The 19,231-nt window shown below is 36.2% G+C and overlaps 1 protein-coding gene across 1 annotated transcript in view; it reads left to right on the top strand.

Moving 5' to 3' along the window:
• Positions 1–19,231, top strand: part of LOC114082737 (broad substrate specificity ATP-binding cassette transporter ABCG2-like) — a 42,069-nt gene that overhangs the window by 5,960 nt on the left and 16,878 nt on the right. Inside the window, exons 2-5 of the mRNA XM_071614443.1 lie at positions 8,121–8,257; positions 12,477–12,627; positions 14,070–14,159; positions 14,464–14,711. The gene's annotated coding sequence lies outside the window, so the exon portion shown is untranslated. The remainder of the gene's footprint in view (positions 1–8,120; positions 8,258–12,476; positions 12,628–14,069; positions 14,160–14,463; positions 14,712–19,231) is intronic.

Here is a 19,231-nt window from a genome sequence, read left to right on the forward strand (position 1 = left end):
TTTTAGGTCCTTTGGGTATAGTCCAAAAAGGGGAATAAATGGGTCAATTGGTGGTTCCATTCCCAGCTTTCTAAGGAATCTCCATACTGCTTTCCAAAATGGCTACACTAATTTGCAATCCCACCAGTAGTGTATGAGTGTACCTTTAACCCTGCATCCTCACCAACACTTGTTGTTGTTTGTCTTCATAATGACTGCCATTCTTACTGGAGTGAGATGGTATCTTTAGTAGTTTTGATTTGCATTTCTCTGATTGCTAGAGATGATGAGCATTTTTTTTCACATATTTGTTGATTGATTGTATATCATCTTCTGAGAAGTGTCTGTTCAGGTACCTGGCCCATTTATTGATTGGATTATTATTAATTTTTTTGGTGTGTATCTTTTTGAGCTTTTTATATACCCTAGAGATTAGAACCCTGTTTTATGTGTGAGGGGTAAAATTTGTTCCCAGGATGTAGGCTCCCTGTTCACCTCACAGATTATTTCTTTTGTTGAGAAAAAAACTTTTTAGTTTGAATCCACCCCATTTGTTGATTCTTGGTTTTAATTCTTGTGCTATAGGCATCTTATTAAGGAAGTTGGGGCCTAGCCCCACGTGATGAAGATTAGGGTCTACTTTTTTTTTCTATTACACACAGAGTCTCTGGTTTAATTCCTAGATCCTTGATCCATTTTGAGTTAACTTTTGTGCATGGTGAGAGACAGGGATTCAATCTCATTTTGTTGCATATGGATTTCTAGTTTTCCGAGCACCATTTGTTAAAGATGCTATCCTTTCTCTAGTGCGTACTTTTGGCAACTTTGTCCAATATAAGATAGTTGTAATTTTGTGGGTTAGTTTCTGTGTCCTGTATTCTGTACCATTGGTCTACCAGCCTGTTTTGGTGCCAGTACCATGCTGTTTTTGTTACTATTGTCTGCAGTATAGTTTAAGGTCTGGTATAGCGATACCACCTGTTTCACTCTTTCTGCTTAGAATTGCTGTATCTATTCTGGGCCTCTTATTTTCCAGATGAATTTCATGATTATTTTTCTATTTCTATGAGGAATGCCATCAGGATTTTGATTGGAATTGCATTGAACCCGTATAGTGCTTTTGGTAGCACATTCATTTTAATAATATTAATTCTGCCTATCCATGAGCAAGGTAGATCTTCCTATCTTCTAAGGTCTTCTTCTATTTCTCTCTTTAGGGTTCTATAGTTTTATTGTATGGATCGTTCACCCTTTTTGTTAAGTTGATTCCCAAGTATTATATTGAGATATTTATTTTTTGAGATATTGTGAATGTTTTAGTTTTCCTCATTTCCTTTTCAGAGGATTTTTCACAGATATACAGAAATGACTTTGATTTATGGGGGTTGATTTTATATCCTGCCACTTTGCTGAGTTCATTTACTAGTTCTAGAAGTTTCCTGATGTAATTTTTTGGGTCTTCTATGTACAGAATCATATCATCAGCAAATAGTGCTACTTTAAGTTCTTCTTTCCTACAGTTATTCCTTTAATTTCTTTTGTCTGTCTAATTGCTCTGGCCAGTGTTTCAAGAACTATGTTGAATAGAAGTGGTGACAGAGGGCATCCTTGTCTTGTTCCAGATCTTAGAGGGAATGCCTTCAGTTTTTCTCGGTTTAGAATGACGTTGGCCTGAGGCTTAGCATAGATAGCCTTTACAATGTTGAGATAAGTTCCTGTTATCCCTAGTTTATCTAGAGTTTTGAACATAAAGTGGTGCTGTATTTTGTCAAATGCTTTTTCTGCATCTATCGAGATGATTATATGGTTCTTATCTTTAAGTCTATTGATGTGATGAATTACATTTATTGATTTCCATATGTTGAACCAACCTTGCATCCTGGGGATGAATCCCACTTGATCATGGTGCATGATATTTTTGATATGTTTTTGTATCTGATTTGCCAGAATTTTATTGAGGATTTTTGCATGTGTATTCATTAGAGATGTTAGTCTGAAGTTTTCTTTCTTTGAAGTGTCTTTGTCTGGTTTTAGAATCAGGGTGATATTGACCTTGTAGAATGTATTTGGAAGTACTACCTCTTTTTCTATTTCCTGAAATAGATTGTAGAAAATTGGTATTAGTTCTTTTTTAAAGATCTTGTAAAACTTGGCTGTATATCTGTTCAGTTCTGGGCTTTTCTTGTTTTGTAATATTTTGATGGATTTTTCTGTTTCCTCACTTGATATTGTTCTGTTTAAGTTGTGTATATCCTCCTGACTGAATCTGGGCAGGTCATATGACTTTAGGAATTTATTGATGTCTTCACTATATTCTATTTTATTAAAGTATAAGGTTTAAAAATAATTTCTAATTATCTTCTGTATTTTTGTAGTGTCTGTTGTGATATTGCCTTTTTTAATCACATATGCTAGTAATTTGGGTTCTCTATCTTCTTCTCTTCGTTAGTATGGCTATGGTTCTGTCTATCTTATTTATTTTTTCAAAGAACCAACTTTTAGTTTTGTCAATTTTTTCAATTGTTTCTTTTGTTTTGATTTCAGCTCTGATTTTAATTATTTCTTTCCTTCTACTGCTTTTGCTGCTGCTTTGTTCTTTTTCTACGGCTTTGAGGTGTAGTGTGAGGTCATTTATTTGTTGGCTTTTTCTTCTTTTAAGGAATGAACTCCATGCAATAAATTTTCCTCTTAGTACTGCTTTCATAGTGTCACACAGATTTCAATGTGTTGTGTCTGTGTTCTTATTTACCTCAAATATTTTTTTAATTTCCTCCTTGATGTCTTCTGTAACCCATTCTTCATTGAGTAGCATATTGTTCATTCTCCATGTGATGTAGGAATTTTTCTTCCTTATTTTATTGTTGACTTCCAATTTAATTCCATTATGATCAGATAAAATTCATGATAGTATCTCTTCTCTTTTTTTATTTGCTAAGAGTTGCCCTGTGGCACAATATATGGCCTATTTTTGAGAAGGTTCCATGTGCTGCTGAGAAAAAAAAAAGTGTATCTGCTTGATATTGGATGATATTTTCTATATATGTTAATTAAGTCTAAGTTATTAATTGTGTTATTGAGTTCTATAGTTTCTTTTTCAACTTGTGTTTGGAAGAACTATCTAGTGGTGAGAGAGGTGTGTTAAAGTCACCCATGATTTTTGTGTTGTGAACTATTTGACTCTTGAACTTGTGAAGTGTTTGTTTGATGAACATAACTGCACCATTGTTTGGGGCATATATATTAATAATTGTTATGTCTTGTTGTTGTATGGTTTCCTTGAGCCATATGTAGTGTCCTTATTTATCCCTTTTGATTAACTTTGGCTTGAAATCTACTTTATTTGATATGAGTATGAATTCCCCTGCTTGCTTACAAGGTCCATGTGAGTGGTATGATTTTTCCCAAACTTTCACCTTCAGTCTGTGTATGTCTTTTCCTATCAAATGAGTCTCCTATAGGCAGCATATTGTTGGATATTTTTTAACCCAGTCTAGTAGCCTATGTCTTTTGAAAGGTGAGTTTAAGCCATTAACATTTAGGAGTACTATGAGATATGGTTTGCATTTCCAGCCATATTTGTGTTTTTTTTTTTTTTTTTTTTTTTTTTTTTTTTGTTGTTGTTGTTGTTATTTAACTTGACTTGATTTTCCTCTTTGATTAGTTTTTTCCTTTAGTGTTCTACTACCCACTGTTGGGTTTTTATTGTTATTTTTCATTTCTTGTTTTTCCCCTATAGATTTATATTGCACTTGTATAGTTCCAGAATCTCTCCTTTGTGGAAAAAGACAATGTTAACAGTTCCCAATATCAACAATACATCATCTATGAACAAGTTTTCATTATCAATACATTTATAGTTAGTCTCTATGCCTAAAGATGTTGGATTAAATCATTATTTAAAATATAGTCATTAGTTTCATAAAAGCCATACCATTTCTAATGGTGTACAGAGAACTGAACGTCAGGCGTAGGACATTATGTTTAAGGGGAAAGGTGTGAGGGTATGGAGTTAATCTATCTTAGCAACTTTGGAGGAAAACTCTAGTGAATAGACAGGAGATAGTTTAGGGAAGAATGCATAAAATCAAATACCTATATGTATTTAGAAAATTACCTGAAGTAAAAATAGTAAAAGTTAGGAGGTTGAAAATGGGAGAGAGGGTATAAGAAAATTAAAAAGGAAAGAAAGAAAGAGAAAAAAAGAGAGGGAGAAAGAAAATAAGAAAAAGGGGGGGTGTTATGCAATTCCTCTATAATATATCATTCTGGTGATTCAGTTCTTAAAGTCCTATTTCATGCAAACTACTTGGTTTCACATATGTTGGGGTTGTAAGAATCAGTGGGGGAAGGGTAAAGGAGAATGGATGAGAAGAGAGAGAGAGAAAAAAAAAAAAAAAAAACCTCTTAGAATTCTGTTTTCTTTTCTTCCAGTAGGTGGCATTGTCTATTCCAAGCTTGTGTCTCTGCCCTCAGGTAACCAGTGTGAGAGGGCTTGAGAATCTTCCTGGAGCCTCTCTGCTCTTAGTCTCTCTTTACTTGAAGTTGTACAGTTGCAGTTCCATGTTGATAGCCATGCCCCCCAACTCTCTGTACAGTTGCAGTTCCATGTTGATAGCCATACCCCCCAAAAAGATTTTGAGAAAGGTTTTGAGTTATTACATATGGGGGTGGGAGAATTGGAAACCAGGTACCTGACTAGCTGCAGAACTATGCTGGTAGCCATGCCCACCAAGAGATGGTGAGAAAGGTTTTCCAAGATGGATTCCGTCTGTTTCATGCGTCGGGTGTTTGGTGAGGTGGGAGGAGATGGGGTGACCTTGTGCTGGGGCCAGAAGTCAGTCTGGTGACCCACATGGGAGCGGAGCATAGTCTGGTGATCTACAGTTCTGTAGAAGTGCTGCTTGTGGTGACATGTGTGTTCAGACTGTGGGCTTTGGGGCCAGAGTTTGGAGTCTTACCAGCAAGCAAAGCCTCTGCATTCTGTGTCACGCTTGCTGCTCCAGTGGAATCTGCAAAAGATTCCCTGTATGGTATCCTGTCACATGCTCTGAGATGTAGTTTTTCATTGAGGCAGGACCCTGTGGAAAAGCCTTTTGACCATTTTCTCAGATTAGTGTGCAGAGCCACCAGAAGCAGTATGTCCTCTACTCCGCCATCTTTGCTCCTTGGTTTAGTTTTAAATGTCACCAATCCTTTTTCCCTTGAAGTTTTTACAATTCTATCCTTATTCTATAGGTTGTGCATTTTTTAATAATGTTTCTAGGTATGGATGCATTGTGATTTTTGTATAATTTGATTCTATTTGTCTCTTTTATTTGAATTTCTATCTCATTCTTAAGGTTTGAAAAATTTTCCAATATTATTCATTGAAAAGATCATGAATCCCTTTATCCTTTATCTATCTCAATGAATCTTAAGTTTGGTGTTTTAATGATATCCCAGATTTCTTGAATATCATTTTTAGAATTTCTTTATCTTTACTGAAGTAATCTTTCACTTCCTGTATTTTACCCCCAATTTTGCTTTTTACATCTTTTTAGGTAATAGAACATTTTAACTATGAAATTCCTAAATTATGTTTCTACATATCCTCCATGGTAGTGTCTATGGAGTCTGTTGTTGAAGCATTATTGGTTTGGGGTTGATTTGTTCACTTGCTTTTTTATACCATTTCTATGACTACCCATCTATTGGTATAGTTTTTACTTCTTTATTAATGGAGGGACTACTTGTGAGTTTCTTTCTCTTAAGAGTCCTGGATTGATAGAATATCCAAATATTTATTTACTTTTTCAGTGTGTCACTTCTGCTGATCCTAATATCAGCACCACTTTTTAAAATGCCAGTGAATCCTATTTACCATAATCTTTTCAGAGCCAAGTTAAATACTATTCACCTTATAAGAAATAAAAAAGTTTTTGCTATTTTTTTTCCACAGTTCCCTATATATACATGTAAACTTGTAATAAAGTTCTGGAATAGCTCAAAAATATTTAATAGTTATTAAATTTAGTACAATTACTGTAACCTTAAAAAAGGGATAAGGGCAGGGGAGACAGATAGGCCAAAGAGAATTTGAGAAAAGATAGGATGTAAAAATAAAGAGAGAGAGAAAAAAAGATATAAAATATATTTCACACCCAGATACAAAGGCAAAATAGATGGATGATGAGTATGTAAGGTAGTATTAGATAATGCAAGAGAATGAATCAGGGATATGAAAAACAAGTATAAACCAGAGAAATGAAAATAAAGATAGGAAGATTGACACCAAATAATATTTTAAACTATTAGATAAAATACATTCAAATGGGTTGAAGGTACAGTGTTGGCTATTGGGGTCACTACTCTCATTCATGTTAACGAATTCTGTAAATTATCAAAGTTGATGTTAGAATTATTTATAGTAAACCATGCCAAGGTAAAGAACAATGATGCTGAATCTTGGATTGGATTTCAGAGGGGTTTGGACCTGTAGCAGATGAATTGTTCCTTGGCTGTGGATCTCTCCTGAGTTACAGTGGTGTAGGAGCCACCTTTCACCAGTTATTTTTGTTTGCTAAGTGATTGAATCAGGTTTACTTTGGGGCTGCTATTTTTTAACTGATTTTGTCCTTTTAGGAAAGCACTTTCTTTACTCTCTTATTTAGCTGCAAGCTGGCACTTCCATTAGTTGTTTGCTTAGATTTCCAGGGGAAATGTACAAAGTTGTTGGCTTCTTACAACCATAAAGTCTCATTGATTGAAATAATTTATTTTTTAGTTCTTTATGATCCGAATATAACAGAAATGTAAAAAAAAATAGTTTGATTACTCTAATGATATGAACAATTACCTAATAATTAAAGTATTAATGCCACTGTATTGGTAATAATATCATTCACTTCAATTGCTCATTTTCCCCCTTTTCTCCCATACTAACATAAGAAAATAAGCACATTTCCTTACCTTACCAATATCAGTATCAGTGAAAAAATGGACAAGGTCTCTGTATTATCAACTGTTTTATAACTACATTTATATTCATTCACATTTCCACAATTGTTCCCAAAGGACTTACTTATTGGTTTATAATAATTATAAAGAATAATAGATTTCATTGTGGTATATTTAGACATTTATATAATACTTTGAACCAGGTACCCAAATGTCCTTTATAGTACAATTGTTAATGGAAACCAATCAATGGCCATAAGGAGCATTCTATAATAATCTGTTTAGAGATTCCAAATTCTAGATGTATTTTTTACTTCCTACCTCCCCCAGAGCTTCTTTATTCCCTTTCCACACATATACTGGTGAAAAGATTGGGCCAGTTGCCCTGTGAAATATCCCCTCTTCTGGGATTTTCTGTAAAGATGAATGAGCAATTCTGAGGTATGTTAACTTGTAGAAATAATTATTGTGAAAAAATTATGAAATTGAAAATATGTGAATATGGAATGATGGGTAGTATATGTTTCTTGCTCCAAGGTGATTCTCTTTTTTTTTTTTCAATCCAATTGGGATCCTTTGTGGAGATGATATGCCTGTAGGAAGTGGTCACAACACTCTAAAAGATCATTATAGGTAGTGTCCTTTATATTTCCTCCTATTTTATTTGTTTGTTTGTTTGTTTGGTTTTGGTACCAGAGATTGACCCCAAGCATACTTAAACATTGAGCTGTATCTCCAGCCCTTTTTTGATTCTATTTAGAGACAGGGTCTCACTAAGTTGCTTAGATCCTCACTAAGTTGCTCAGGCTGGCTTTGTATTCATGAATTCCTGCCTCAGCCTCCAACTGAGAACAGCTCTTCTCCTTTCTTAGTAGTCATTTACCCATTTTATAGGCTTTTCTTTTATTTCTTTTTTAGTGTTTAACTTACTCTCTTAAAACTAACTATTTGGTGAGGAATTCACAGGACTATTAAAAGAATGAGCTTTTCATATCAGGTGCAATCACTTGAGAATTTTGCACTGGGGCTCAGCTTCCACATGTGGTTAGAGTGAAACCTCCCCCTTCTCCTAGGTGTCATTTACTTGCTGTTCAGAATAATGAGGAAAATTAGGTAAAGTGTCTCTAGCAGGATTGCTGGTGGTTAATTCACCAAAAGATAGTGATGATGAAAATTCGTTAAAATGATAATAATTTGTGTTTTAGGTAAAATCTAAAGGAGAAAGAAAAAGGAGTAGTATAGGAATGGAGCTGATCCTTGATCCTCTCATCTTGTTCCTGGATAGGCCCACAACTGGCTTAGATGGGAGAACAGCTAATGATGTCATCAGACTCCTAAAAAGGTAAATGCTATGGCAACATTACATTTCACCTGTTTACTATCTGATCACTTCCAGTTACCGGTATTCCTGGTGCAGGAGATTCAAAAGCTAAAAAAATTAGTTTTCTTTCTTTTTTAGCAAGTTACAGTCAATAAACAAGAAGTATATCAAGAATGATGAAAAAATACATAGGGAAGTAAGGTCATAGTGAGGGCAGGGAGTTGTTTTAAACAGGAAGGTCAGAGAAGACCACAAGCATGTTACGCCTGAGTTGGGAGAGAGTGAGATGTGCTATAAATCAGAAGAGTGTTCTGGTTGGAAGAAGCAGACAGTGGCCCTGAGATAGAGCATGTCTTATGTGTGTGGAATATCAGCAAGGCCAGAAGGAGACCCAGAGACTAAGGGAAGTGGAGGTTGCCTGATGAACTGTCACAACAATGCTACAGACTGGGTGCTCAACAACAAAAAAATTTTCTTATATCTCTGGAGACAGAAAGTTGAAACTAATGTGTCTTCTGGTCATTTCTTCATTAGTTTGTAAATGGCACCTTCTCCCTTGTGTGTCTGTGTCCTAATCTCCTCCTAACTGTACGTAGTCAGATGAGAACCCCCTGATGATCTCATTTAAACTTAAAGACCTCCTTGATGGTGCTATGTCCAATGTGGTTACATTCTGAGGCACTGGGGAATAGGACTTCAACATCTGAGTTTGGGGAGGACACAGTTCAGCCAATGAAATGTGTTTAGGATGTGAGGTGAAGTTGGGCTGATGGCAGATTTCATAGATCTCATAGACTATCAAAGAAGTATGGCTTCTCCTGTCACTAGGGGACATAGTGATATTTTGAGAGTTTTAGAGCACAGCAATGGCTGTGGGGAAGACTGTGCAGTTAGGCAAGGATGAGAGAAAACTCCGTGAAGGAGCTGCTGAGCTTCAACCAGAATGGTCATGGTGAGCAGAAGGTGGTTTCTGTTTTCAAGGGAACCAATAGGATCAGGTCAGGATTTGCACCTGGGATGGGAGGATTAAGACAATGACTGCTGAGATTTCGGGCTTGAAGAAGTGGAAGAATGAAATTAAATAAATGGGATTTCCTTTATCAAGAAAGAAAAATGGCCAGGTGGGGTGCCGCACACCTATAATCCCAGCAGCTCTGGAGGCTGAGGCAGGCGGATCACACATTAAAATCCAGCATCAGCAAAAGCAAGACTCCAAGCACTCAGTGAGATCTTGTCTCTAAATAAAATACAAAATAGGGCTGGGGATGTGGCTCAGTGGTTGAGTGCCCCTATCTTCAATCCCTGCCCCCTCCCCCCACAAAGAAAAAAAAAGAAAGAAAGGAAAGAAGGAAGTGGGGAAGGGATGTTTATAGGAAAATTTTCAATAGTTGAGATTTATACATCATCTTTAAAAATATAAACATATTTGAAACTGACAGAAAGTATCTAAGAACAATACAGATGAAATCCTACTCTTCTCACCTGGATTCCCCTCTGTTACTTTTCATTCCATATGCAGCCCCTCCTTTCTTCTCTGCTGTTTCCCACATAGGCTTTTCTGCCATCATGTGCTACTACAACCTCCAATCAGGGAGGACATGCCATCATCTTCACTCCACAGTTTACTCCTCAGATATTGCTTTGCCAATATCCAATCAGGGCTACTCAGATTTCCCCAGTTCTCCCTAGTGTCTCTGTTTCCTGCCTTTTTGGGATCCTCTACAGAAATATATTTTTCCTGTCTTTTTTCAATCTGAAAAGTTAATGGCACACTGCAGGGTTTATCCCAGTGCGTGTTGTATGAGCTGACTCAGGCATGAAAGGATGCTGAGTTCTCAGTAAAACACACGTGGGCATGCAACCTACACAGCCTTTATCATCTAATTGTGGTGCACATATATGTATGCATAGATGCTTCCTAAAAATACATGCATGAACATAGATATATCTATATTTATTGCTATTTCTGTTATTGAATACATTGAAAAGACCAGGAACTCATAACAACATTTCTGATGCCAATCTGACACCTCTGTCTTACTTTTAGTCTTTGCTATTTTCACATTTGTAAGTGACTTCAGATATGGAGATATTCAACTCCCATTATCACAACATATGTACTTACTTTCTTATGCAGTAATTTATTTGTTTAAGGAAGCCAATCTCCTTGTAGCTATGGTCTCTCCCTTTGTCCACCACCTCTAGAAACTCCTCTGCCCCATTGTTTTAAGCTGCCAATCACACTACTTTCATGGCCTCCCTTCTGTCACAACCTTGCTTCCTCTGATGCCCATGACACTTTGAGCAAGTGTCTATGCTACAAGAGAGGAAACAACAAGAACTGAAGATATGTATGGGTTTAAACTTCTGAAGTTTAAGATGTCATTTACACATATAAGTGAAGATGCCAAGAAACGGGTCTGGAGTTCAGGCCCCATTACAGAATATATGTAGGATATTTTTATTCACAGACATTTTCTTTATGGGTTGCTCTGCTTAGCACACAGTCCTCTTTCCTCATGCCCAGAGCTTTGGTCAGTCCTTCCCAAGCACTGCTGAGCATACTCCTCACCTGGGGACTTATTAAAATGCAGATCCTGTTTCTCTAGGTTCCTGGAAGGAATCAAAGTTCTCTATAGTAGTTTTAAAGAATTACTGACACTGATTCAGTTAGTCCTCAGGCCCCACTTTGAGTGTTAGAACTCTCAGGTATTCCATGTCCATCTTCCAGTCCTTTCTCAGCTTCTTATTGTCAGTTGAATAATTTCCAGTTTCTTTTGGAAGGGTTCAGCATGGTCCTGTTTGGTCCTCTCTATTAGTTATCTTCTTCACCCAAAACAACAGCAACACAAGCACACACATAGACACTGCTTGTTGTGTTACACAGAAAGGCTTCTTATAGTTTTGAATTTTAGACCTGTTCACTTCACACTTTGTTCACCTTGTATCTCTTTTCTTAGCTCACTATTGTTGGGAATTTGGATATTCTACTTTTATAACCTCCAGAATGGGTTATCACTTTCCCTTTTTTGTTTATAAGGAGCCATTAACTTCTTTGAATCCAATCATATTGAAATTATAGACCTTATCTCCTTTTTCTCTTTGAGGAAGATCATCTTTGGATATATTAGATATACTAGGTGCTTGATCATCTTTGGATATATTAGATATACTAGGTGCTTATCAAATTCTTAAATTGAAGTGATTCTCCTCATAAAATATTTACAAAACAGTTTGGAAAAGTTTTTTTTTTTTTTTTTTTGCCTTTGTTTCTTATACCCATAAGTAATAATTCCTATAACAAGTAGGTGAGAAATGTTTCTACCGTAAAATCAAACCAGACTCAGATTCCAGCCTTGCCATTTAGTAACTGTGAGCCATTGGTTAGTTACTTGACCTTTAAACTTTATATGTCAAAAGAAGAAAATACTAATATTATAATATCCTTGGGAAAACATTGTGGAAATTCAATTTATCACTAAAACATATAGCTAAGTGCTAAATAACATTCAAAGTGCTTAACAGTATTAATGTATTACTAAGGTAGGATGAAAACCAGGATACTTAAATGATCAATGAGCCAGGATACTTAAATGATCAATGAAAATTTGTATATGACCATCCTTCTAATACTTCGTTGATAACTAGTTTCAAAAGTGAGTATACTCAAAATAATCTAAGATACTTGTTAATAATATGGACTCTCTATTCCAACCACCAGAGATTGTATACCAATTTCCCTGAATTCACTGTCTTGGAAAACTCTCTAGAAAACTGCATTTTCACCAATTTCTAGTCAACTCTAGATTGCTAAAGCAATAAACTTTAAGATTCTTTAGTCTTTTAATAAAAGCATTGAATTTAAATATTCCCAACTCCATGTATGTAATGAGTTGAGAGGAGAAATTTGTAAGAGAAAAGCAAGTTGAACTGAGAGAAAATGCTCTACTGGCAGAAATAAGTATTTTACAAAATATTTCAAGGTTCAGATATTTTGGATGGGGGATACTGGGGATTGAACTCAGGGACACTTGACCACTGAGCCACTACCCCAGCCCTATTTTGTATTTTATTTAGAGACAGGGTCTCACTGAGTGCATAGTGCCTGCTTTTTCTGTGGCTGGCTTTGAACTTTGATCCTCCTGCCTCAGCCACCTGAGCCACTGGGATTATAGTCGTGCATCACCATACCAGCAAGGTTCAGATAATTAATGATTTATTATTTTCCTTTTTCACTTAGGATTTCTGAGCAGGGACGCACGATCATCTTCTCCATCCATCTGCCTCACTATTCATCTTCCAGCTGTTTGACAGCCTCACCATACTGGCCTCAGGAGAACTAATGTATCACGGTCCTGCCCAAAGGATTTTAGAGTACTTTGAGTCTGCAGGTGTGGTTAAATATTTTATGCCCTAGATCCTTTATTCATAGACTCCTGGCAGAGGAGAGGAGTCCCCAGGAGTGCTACAGGAATGCTCTTTGATCTTGCATAGACTTAACTGGGGTGTCTCCACTCTAAAACATCTTTGGTTAGTTCAATGCCAGAATTATTTTTCACTTTGCAGCATTTTCTTGTTTTTCAGGTCTCTCCCCTTTTCCTGTCTTATTTGAATATGCATGGTGTGTGTGTGTGTGTGTGTGTGTGTGTGTGTGTGTGTGTGTGTTTGTTTCATGGGACTTTTTTCTCCTTTTCAGTTATGTTGACCTTTTCCTGAAATTTCAGTAAGTGACATGTTGAACTTACACTTAGTATTCTGTCAGTTGAACTTTTTTGAAAAGTTCCAAACCATTGCCTTTTAAAACATGTAACAGATTGTGATATTACAGTGTTTCCCCTGACACATAGTCTTGCTCTGCCTTCTTCAGGGCTTGTGGAAATGTTTCTTAGAAACATTAAATTGAATATTTAAGTCTTGAATAGCTGGCCCTGAATCTGATATAATGGGTCAAAATTTCTGGTCTGTCTGGTTCTTTCTATTTCAGACTGAGTACTCTGATTTCTTTAATGGTTTACCTATCTGCTTCACTTCAGGGGTTTGTGGATATGATTATAGATGTTTATCCATGACCCCAAATAAAGTTGTAAATAATCATTCCTTCTTAATTTGTTTTTATTAAATATCTGTCACTTAAAAACACATCAAACACATGAGAGTTGGGAATCCAGGGAAGATGAACTAAAGAGTCAGAGCTCAGGCCAAATTTAGATGTTGAGGTGAGAGGTCAGGTGTGCTGTGCTGGTCATGTTCTCTCAATAATGCTTCTCTGGGAATTTGTTGTCTATTTGGAATTATGGCATCTTGAGAGATGATCATTTGGAACTCTGAATTTAGTAGGTTGCAAAGCAACATCTGCTAACATACCTACTGCTGTTCCAGTATTCTCTAGGTGAACTCAGTATTCTCTAGGTGAACTCAGTATTCTCTAGGTGCACAGTTCACCAGAAACTTAATATCCTTTCTAGGATCTACATTTAGATTTTTGAAGAAGTACTAGTAAACAGTAGAGCATATTGATAGCTTCTTGGATTTTGAATTTTTATGAGAGGTAAGCACTAATGTAAGATGTTCTGAAGAGTCCAAGAATAGTTTGGGATACATTTTTTGTTTTATTTATTTATTTTTTTGCCTGAGGGAGACAGTTGTTGAAATATTATGTGATTAAATAAAGAAGAGGAAAGGATAAATTAGAGAGGGCAGAAGAGAGCAAGAAGACGAGGAAAAAGTTGTTCAATCTGCCTTACCTACCCCTCACCTCCAGCATCCTCTGCATGTGAGTCTTCTTTACCTTCCAAGACTATCAGCTTGAGTTCTGGGGTGTCTTATTTTGTAGGTTTTCCCTGTGAATTCTACACTAACCCTGCAGAAATATTCCTGGACTTCTTTCATGGTGTAATAAAGAGAGATTCAGAAGAACATGAAGGTATGTGAACCTTTCACATTTTCACATTTTTGCCCGAGGTTTAGCAAAGAGATGATTCATGAAAACATGACCTTGTAAATTTACATGTTAATGTGATGAACAAATAGACATTGTCAGTGAGTGCTGTGGGCATTTCTATTTGAGAATGTACATGCTAATTCATTTTTGTACTCAAGCTACAAAATATAGGAGTTGTACAAATAAAAGGTCAAGAGAAAACTTGTGAAATCAGGAGTAATTTGTTTATAATGAGTTAGTACTCTATGCAGTAATCTGTGACCTCTTATCCTCTTCCATTCCAAAGCTAACAAGACTGAAGTGCCTTCAAAGACAGATGATTCACAGATAAAATAATTAGCTAATAATTTTGCCAAGTCCACTTTCTACAAAGACATAAAAACTGAACTGCATGAATTCAAAAGGGATGAGAATAAGAGGTGCTGGGTCAGGAAGGAGATTCCTTATGTCACCTCCTTTGGTCATCAGCTTTTTAGTCTCACCAAGCGTTCATTCCAAAGCTTTGCGGGTAATCCCCAGCACTGGATAAATGAGGTAAGTGACAAAAATCTTCCAGTTATGCTGTGAAATACCCATCTGAGAGCTATTTGTTTCTAATATGGACTTATGCAGGATTATTTTTTCTTCTACCCATCCTTCCATTTATTAGTCACGCCCCCTCCATTTGGAATTTAGAAACAACCAATCATTCTAGTGTATTATCTTTGATATGAATGGTCCCCCAAAACTCATGGTTGAAGGCTGGTCTCCAAAGGAACAATATTCAGAGGTTGGGCTCTTTGGAAGTGGCTGTATCATTTGACATCATCAATGAACTAATCCTTTGATGGATTCATAATTTGATGACATTATTAGGAGGTGATATAAACTGTACAAATCAGGATCTAGAGAGAGGAAGTAGGTCAAGTTGTCTGCCTTGAAAGGGTTATGTTGTCCCTGACACCTTCCTCGCTCTGTTTCCGGACTGCCATGAGATGAGCAGCTTTCAGCCTCCACACCCACATGCCTTGAAGTTCTGCCTCACCTTACTCTTAAACCACAAAATCTGAACTGACATGTCTAAAACTGTGAGTCAAAATAAAATTTCTCTCTTACTTGGTTTTCATGTTGCTGTGACCAGTATCCTGACAAAAACAACTTAGAGAAAAAAAAATTATTTGGGGATCATGGCTTCAGAAGTTTCAATTCATAGAGAAGTGACTGCATTGTTCTGGGCCCACAAGGAGGCAGCACATCATGGAGGAAGGGCTCAGCATAAAATGCTGTCCAGCTCATAATGGGCTCAAGAAGCAGAGAGAGGGAGCAGAGCTGCAGGAAGAGCAATGCTTTCAGGGCACCCCCTGCTTTACTCCCAGTGACTCATCTCTTTCAGCCACAGCCCACTTGCCTGCAGTTACTGCCCAGTCAGTCCATTCAAACTAGGACAGACAAATTAGATTACACAATTCAATCATTCACCTGTGAATTTTCCTGTATTATCATAGGAGCTTTTGGGGGACATCTAATGTCCAACCATAACATGTTCTTTCTTGGTATTTTAAATTTTTATTTTTGTCACAGTGATAAAACATGAGAAACACAACAGGTAAAAAGCAATTGAGTTTTACTCATGTAAAGCTCTTTAAGTGGCTTCTGTACTATATAACTCAAAAATGTTGATATATATATATATATATATATATATATATATATATATATATATATACACACACACACACACACTATAATGGATAATGTTAGTCAAAATTTTATTTGTTAAAAATGTTCAGACAGATAATATCAACCACATATGGAATTTGCTGAGAGCTGTTCATTGTCATTTATTGACTCATTTTCCATATAAGGGAAGGGAAATGATAGATGAATAAAGAAAATACAGACTATGTCAGATGGTAGGATGAACTATACAGAAGAAAAGAGAGAAATCATAGAAATGAAGAAGAGAGAAGGCTCAAAATAGGGAGAAGAGGATTGATTTGCCAATAAAATCAGGTGTTGAAGGAACCCAGTATCATTTATATTCCTGAAGATAGTTTGTTCTGTCCACTGTCTGAGGGAGGAGACTGTAGGCAGAATGTAAGGATTGATGCTCATCATTGAGAGATTTTAATATTGGCAAAGCAATAGATAACTCAAAGTATGTGTGGTTTATGCACAGGATGTAACCAGATACAACAAGAATATTCATGGTGGGGTTAATTGCCTTAAATAAGATATGATGGTGTTCTTTTCTCCTTTTGATCTACTTTGTGGTAGGTGTTTTCAGGCCTCCAGGTTTTTATTTTATTTTGTTTTGTTTTTTGTTTGTTTGTTGCAATACTGAGAATTGAACTCAGAACTTCACACATGCTAGGCCAGTGCTCTGCTATTGGGCTATATGTCTGGCCTATTTATTAGTTAATCTTAATCCATATGTCACACAAAACACTGTTCCTTCAGTTAATTTGTCCAACATTTGGAGGGAAATCAATTTAGCTGGTTATTATTGTCCAATATTTGTAGGGAAATCAATTTAGCTGGTTATTATTTTATTGATATTTTCATTGTCAATCAATGCATTTCTGTGTATTAAGATGTGGCATGTTTTTGGCTTAATAAACTGACTTCTCAGCATAAGCACCACATTTTCATATTTAAGTATTGTTGCTCTCCAGGTGTACCTGAGGGCCTGCATCCCCATTTCAGTGATGGTGTTCATTGTTTCAGACTTCTTTAGTCCATGTGATTTGGCATTTCTCTCAAGCAGTTTTGTATCCCATTGTTCAAGGACAATATTTTATTCTTAGATCATTGATTTGACATCATTTGAAAAAATGTCAGGCCAATTAGATGCATTAACTTTGGTAGCCCATTGTTCAACAGGAAGATGCAGTATAATAAGCTGATTCTTCAGAGTGATTTATTCATTAGGCTTTTCTTACATGTCTCTAAAATTGATTTTTAAGTGTCTTATTCAAGAAACATATGGTATTCTGGGCAAGATGTTATTAGAACACAGGTGTTTTTACATCAGGATTATGAGTGTTTTGAGCCTTGGCTTCCTTAAGAGTCAAACAGCAGGCCCAGAGCCTCCAGGTAGCACATTCAGCCTACTTGTCTCATCATTGAACTTGGTTCTCCAAAAGCAATTCCAGCAATGTTCAGGGAAGCAGTAGTCTCTACAGTAAGGGAAGAACCTTGTAGAACCCTGAGCTCAGTGGAACAACTCTTGTTCAGGATTTTAAATGTTGAAACATTAGCTCAGGAGCAGGCAAACCCGTTTAGGTAAAACCTCAGAAGTTAATCATTTTAGACTCATGGCCACATATGTCATTTGTTTCACAAAGTCTACTCTGCCATTTCATGATTAAAGCAGCCACAGCTAACATATGAGCAAATGAACATTGCAGCATTCCAATAAACTTTATTTAGGGACACTGATTTTGAAATTTATATTGAAAGAAATATTATTCTTGAACTTTTACCTCCCAAGTAAAAAAAAATGGAAGAAACAAACTATTGGGTTTTGGCCCTTAGTTTACTGATCCTTGATATAAGTGGGGTTTTGTTTTGTTTGGTACTGAGGATTTAACACTGGGAGGCTATACCACTGAGACATATTCCCACACCTTTTCACATTTTTTAAAGACAGGGTGATGCTATGTGTATTAGGGCCTTGGTAAATTTCTGAGGCTGGCTTTAAATTTGCCATCCTCCTGTCTTAGCCTCTCAATTCACCAGGAGTACAGGCATGTGCCACCATGCCTGGCTCTGACATCAAGTCCTTAAACTTGTATGATTTTTATTTTTGTAAGTTTTGTGAAATGGAGTTATTTAAATGTAGAAGATATACAATCAATCAACAAATATATGAAAAAAAAATATTCATTATTGCTAGCAACTAGAAAAATTCAAATCAAAACTAATGCTTTCCTGGTGACATTCCTTAATTTATTGCCTGATTTTTTTGTATTTTGTTGTAAACTAGTTATTTGTTGACATGATTCAGACTTGACATTTAACCAAATATGTTGGGAAGTTATAGGAATGAATGGATTATTTTTTAAAAAATGGTTTATTGTTCATTTAAGTCTACTTTGACAACATTCTCCTTAATCTCTCTGAGATTCATTGTCTATACTTGCATACTAAATATTTGACTATGCATTCAATTTTTTAATTAAATTATTTATTTATTCCAATTTGTTATATATGATACCAGAATGCAATTCATTTCATATTACACATATAGAACACAATTTTTAAAGTCTCTGGTTGTACCCAAATATTTTCACACCATTTGTGTCTTCATACATTTACTTAGGGTAATGATGTCTAATTCATTCCACCATCTTCCCTACCCATAAATACCCTCCCTTCCTCCCCTGCCCCTTTTCCCTATCTAAAGTTCCTCCATTCCTCCCATGCTCTGAGCACCATTGCCATTATGAGACAGCATCCTCATATCAAAGGATACATTCAACTTCTGGGTTTGGGGGATTGGCTTACTTCACTTAGCATTATATTCTCTGACTCCATCCATTTACCTGCAAATGCCATGATTTTATTCTCTTTTAGTGCTGAATAATGTTCCACTGTGTATATATACCAAAGTTTCCCTATCCATTCATCTACTAAAGGGCATCTGGGTTGGCTCCACAATTTAGGTATTATGAATTGTGGTGCTATAAACATTGATGTGGCTATGTCCCTGTAGTATGCTGTTTCTAGGTCCTTTGGGTTTAAACGGAAGAGTGGAACAGCTGGGTCAAATGGTGGTTCCAGTCCAAGTTTTCCAAGGACTCTCTAAACTGCTTTACATATTGGCTGCATAAATTTGCCGTCCCAATGTATGAGTGTGCCTTTTTCCCCTCATCCTCACCAAGACTTACTGTTGTTTGTATTCTTAATAGCTGCCATTCCGACTGGAGTGAGTGGAAATCTTAGAGTAGTTTTGATTTGCATTTTTCTAATTGCTAGTGATGATGAATATTTTTTCATATATTTGTTGATGATTGTATATCCTCTTTTGAGAAGTGTCTGTTCAGGTACTTGGCTCATTTATTGATTGGATT

The sequence above is a fragment of the Marmota flaviventris genome, chromosome 7, assembly GCF_047511675.1.
Source record: "Marmota flaviventris isolate mMarFla1 chromosome 7, mMarFla1.hap1, whole genome shotgun sequence".
In the NCBI taxonomy this organism is placed as follows: domain Eukaryota; kingdom Metazoa; phylum Chordata; class Mammalia; order Rodentia; family Sciuridae; genus Marmota; species Marmota flaviventris.